Consider the following 5,200-nt stretch of genomic DNA (forward strand, 5'->3'; position numbering starts at 1 on the left):
CTAGTTTTCCACAGGCATGCAAACCCCAAGGAACAAATATTGCTAATCACATTTAGACAAATTAATATCAAAGTGACAAACATTGCTTAGAGAATGAAAGCCTTTGTAAGTGTATTGCACAAAGTGCCACTGAAAGGAAAAGATTTGAACACTTATTGAGGAGGAGAGAAGTTACAATCCGGCAAAGTTGCAACATCCTTACAATAGTTCACCAATTTTTCAAAATGATACTCGTAACTATTACAACAATCATGTTGTCCTTGATACACGGGAAATAATGACTAACAACACATATCTGCATGTGTAACTAACTACATGTGAAGTATTAGGTACTACAATATGAACACTACCTAGCCGGACTACTTTAATAAGCACAGACCAAAACAACAGAGTTGAAAAAATGTTGGAACTAACAATACCACACCGCCCACAAGTAGTCCTGCCAATTGAACAAACAACAACCCAAGTCAACACTTTCTACCATTCAAGTCTTTTTAGCTTCTCCCTGTTCCTCCAGTTCTCGAGCTTCTCGGTTGTTCATTTCATCTTCAAATCATCACATCTGAGTTATACATATCTTTTCCTGCTATATATTGATCCCATTTAGCTTAATAAACCTAACATATTGGTGCCTAAAAACACAATGGTGAGCTATTCTTAAAAGAACGCGAAGATGAACCTGAGATCAACTTACAGAACATACATCTGTGCAAAGGTAATAACGGAGATGACTATTGATTGTAATCTTTTGTTGCAATCCTATACCATAAGCAAGCATTGGTACAACTGAAACGGATGAAAGTGGAAAGGATACCTTGCACCTACCTGCGGTAGTTCCAGAGAACCATGTGTGGACCATCTTGTTTGTGCCTTCATCGTGGTGGCTCTGCCGAGCACCGCACAACACCAGACATCATTCGCATGCGAGCCCAGAAGTGCTTTTAGGCCACTCGATGTAGCAGAACGAGTGCACTCTCTTGGCACCACAGTTAGCCGGAAGCCTGCATGATGTGGACCGAAGCCAAGGGCTCACTGGGTGGACTGAAGCCAGGGGCTCATGGAGTGGAGGCAGGCCGCCGGCGGGCGCATGAAGAGGCCCGCGTTGGGCGTCAATGTGGTGATTTTCTGCAATTTACTCAGCAAGAGCCAAGCCAGGCCACCAAATCTATAATTTGGGACATCTTCCATGAACACACGGCGTAGGTATCTCCGGTAGGGAGCAACACCAGTGCTAGTAGCAATCATGATATGGGTTGCATTTGTGTCAGTCTCGGGTAGGAACATTATTTTGCCAGAAGGTCCTGGGGTCAGAAACAAAGGCAGTGAGATGCATAAACTTTAGACATCCATCATATGCCATGAACTATGATTATACAAAATTCTACCAGAAAGAGCATGTGCATACATGTTGGGTTTGTATCTTGGAACAGGAAGAAGAACATTGTTTAAAGGACATTTATTATATGCATCAAAATTTGACTTTTATCCAAAAACAATAATCAAGTATGACAAAACGATAGAATAGATCCAGATGGAAGCAGGATAGAACAGAGATAGCCATATTAGTAATAGTGATAGCCATACTATAAGAGGCTCTTGGTACATAGTAGAATTTGTTATTTGTCTGGCTAGTGCATAATAAGTTGATCTTAGTCCGAAATCAGAATATACACTGTAAACTAGTGGCACTGTGAAAAAATGCCCTCTTTCTTAATATTTTGGAAGAATGGTTACTATTTCATCTTAATTTATATCCTCCGCGATGTGCATTTAACATGTACTAAGAACATTTTGGTAAAGGATTCAGAAATAGATCGTTTGGCGCAAATGAACTTTAGGAAAATGTAATTAACGGAGAAAACTGTCTTTCTAGAGTTAGATAGAGGCACTCATATAACACTGCCAACACAGAGGAAAGGCTTTACATCCATCTAAAAGAAATCAACTGACCTATCAGCTGAATCTTGCCCACCTGGTCTCTCCATCAAATGAGCCCCCATACCTAGTAGATGCAATCGAGTACAGACGGACATTCTGTGGGTTTCCAGGCTCTTTGAGTTCTCTCCTTGACAGATGCACACAAGGTTCAGCGAGTGACAAAGATAGATGTGGACAACAGGGGCGATAGCAGATGTAATGAATAGATATTTGGTACTTGAGCTTACCTAAAGTAATTCTCCTATAAATAAATTCAAGCAGCATACTCAAATCAGTGTCTATAACTTTAATCATAATTTCATTCAGTACAACATAATTTGGTATGTTTATCCTCTTATTTAGTAACACAAAGAGTCCGCTGTCCAGTAAACTCAAATCAATGTATACAGTTTTGAAAACAATTTGTTTCAGTATGTGATTACTTGATATGTTTATCCTCCTATTTAATAACACCAAGAGTTCCCAGTTCAGCATTCTAACAGAGGACGAAACTGAGAATGGTGGAAACGGCTCTGCGCCTTCCAGTACGGCACATTGTCGCCAAGGTCGACGACGACATGGCACGTCTCTCCCGGAGCGTTAGGGCCTGTGCCGCCCGCTCGATCGAGATGATAGTGGCCATGTAAGGCCCATTGGGCTTGTATGTGTTGAGCGGCGGCCCCTTGGCGCTCTCAAGGTCGAGTGGCGTGACGGAAACCTTGCTCTTGCTCGACTGCTGGACGGCCATGCAGACATGCCTCCAATGAGTCGCGGCCTTGCTGTCAGACGCCAATGTGGTGTCCATCCATGATTTGTTGCCGAAGCTGAGATAGTTGCTACCCCGAAATGTAACAAAGGGCAAAATATAAACGTACTGATGGTGTTGGGAGCACCATCTGTCAAGGCTTTGAGTTGGAGATGTGCAGCATATCACCCAAGTGCCCTAAGGAATTCCTGAACGTGCATGTATGTACGTCTACTGATATGTGTATGGGTGAGCGATGCTAACTAATCTGTGCAATCTAGCTATATAGCACGAAGCCACAATTATAGCTCTAACTAAAACCTGTTAGCTTTTTAACCTTCATCATGTATCTGCATGTTTACTTTTTAGTTCTGCATGTAGTAGTGTGTCTGTGCATAGGTACGTGCGAGGCGTACACCTGATGGTTCAGTTTGAAGAGCATGCATGGTGAGACTCCAATGTGCAGTGAGAAGCTGCTGCATGCAAAGATCTGAAGCTAACGGGCTGCACAAGTTATCTAGGAAGTTGTTATGCATGCGTGTGTTAGTGCCATAAGAATAGGTGATGGATTAGTTGGTTAGTGGAGCAGGTCGTGTGCACAAGAGCCGGACACGTTGTAGCCTGGCAGCGCGTGTGAGATAGCTACTTAAAGCATTGTAGTTCAGTTTGTCTAGTCAAGATATACAGAGAAGAAAAGCCGTGAGCTGTGTGAGACAGCACGGCACCAAATATCCTGTGTTCTTGTGTGTGTTGTGTGAAACAACCAAGAGAGAAGAGGTGAGCTGAGAGAGTCGGCTCCAACAAAACCTGCTCCCTGATCGAACCAATTCGTCCAGCTGTGCAATCCAGATTCCAGTGCCCAGCAAATCACGCACTAATAACACCATTAGTCCACCATGCCATAGCATAAAGGGATGTGGAGACACACACCTGAATTCCGGAACTCCTGACGGCGCCATCCTGCAGGCTAGAAGAGGAACAACAATTAGATGAATACACATATTTCATATGTCACAAAGTTGTCACAACGTATCAATACCATGCATCAAAAGAAAATAGAAAAGACAAAGATGATCAGAATGAGTGTCCATTAGGTGCGCCAAACTAACTGCATCAAGGGATTACTTTGTTCGGAGAGTACAATCAATGTTTTGGCTGCCGGGTTAAATCTCTCTTGGTTGTACTACATGAGACAAATTATGGCACTTGAATAAATGAAACCCGCATTCCTCATTGTGAGGGCCTGAGCAAGTATTAGTTCCGATCCATAAAGCATGCGGTCTCTCTTTTTCAAATCATTATGTATGTGATTATATATCATTAAATATTATCAGCCTATATTGAATCGCGACTCTGCACAGATAATGAAATCGAATAGTGATATCTCACTGAATTCAACATCGTTTCTGATCCGGTGCTCTCCCACTGGGTTGAATGCGAGAGGGAGAAACACAAGGACGGCTGAGATCTGTCAAAAACGATTCGTGAAGAGGGGCACGATCGTCTTTTTATGTCCGAGGAGAGCGCGCGTACAGCCCTGTACAAGTCCGCACCAGCGCGCGTACAGCCATGTACAAGCCCGCACCGGCCCGATTACTTTTGTACAATGAGGGTATACATGTATTGTATGTGGGCGTATCGTTTTCCCTTGTCATGTGCTGCGGTCGTGGGCGTGGGCGGCGGCGGTCGTGGGCTAGCCACGCGGCCACGCGGCGCACGAAAACTTCCAAAAACGTCACATCCTATAAAGAGGGAGGGGAACCACCACCGGCCGCATCGCCCCCACCATTTACCCCCAAATCGGCTCACTCCATCTCTCCTTGCCGCATCGTCTCCATCGCCCCGCCACCGCACCTACTCGCTCAACCCCACCGCCTCCCTCTCTCCGGTGGGTTCTCTTAGGCTTCGATGGCGCAAGGTGGTGGCACTACCGCCGCTGTGCTCGGAGTTGCGGTCGAGGCCGCGAACACCGGGTAGATGCCGTCCAAGAAGTGGCCGCCGTCGGCGGTGCGGGAGATGCTGCACCCGCAGTCGCTGGATCGGTCGCTGCGGCGGCGGATCTGGTGGAGCAGGGGGTTGTGGGCTCTGACTCCGTCGTGCCGGACCTGGTGGTGACGGCGTCTCATGGCGCACTGGATGCAGGTGCGGAGGCGAGCGACATGAAGGTGGTGGATGTGGTAATCCTTCTCGTTCCCCTCCTCTCTTACTTGTAGTTGTTAAGCAGAAGATTTAGTAGATAGGGTTTTTTATTGTAGATTTTTGATTGAATGCGGCACCCCCTTGTGCTTGTTAGGGTTTTTTGATTGAATGGGGAACCCCATTAGAGAGTTAGGGTTTTTTGTAGTTGATTCGTGGTTGAATGCTAGAGAGCTCATAATGACAATTATGTTTTTATATTAGAATCTGGATTGCCTCATGTGCTCAGATTTTGTTCTGTGTTGTATATGTTGTTAGATTTGTTTTGCATATTCCCTCAGTGGGCCACGGCAGGGGCTGAGCCGCCACCCAGTGTATCTATTAAAGTTGATATTGTACAAA

The 5,200-nt window shown here is 45.1% G+C and overlaps 1 pseudogene; it reads right to left on the reverse strand.

Annotated features, from left to right (window-relative positions):
• Positions 1 to 1,953: 1,953 nt before the first annotated feature.
• LOC119339800 lies at positions 1,954 to 4,788 on the reverse strand (annotated as a pseudogene).
• Positions 4,789 to 5,200: the final 412 nt, after the last annotated feature.

This window comes from Triticum dicoccoides, chromosome 7B, assembly GCF_002162155.2.
Source record: "Triticum dicoccoides isolate Atlit2015 ecotype Zavitan chromosome 7B, WEW_v2.0, whole genome shotgun sequence".
NCBI classification, from domain to species: domain Eukaryota; kingdom Viridiplantae; phylum Streptophyta; class Magnoliopsida; order Poales; family Poaceae; genus Triticum; species Triticum dicoccoides.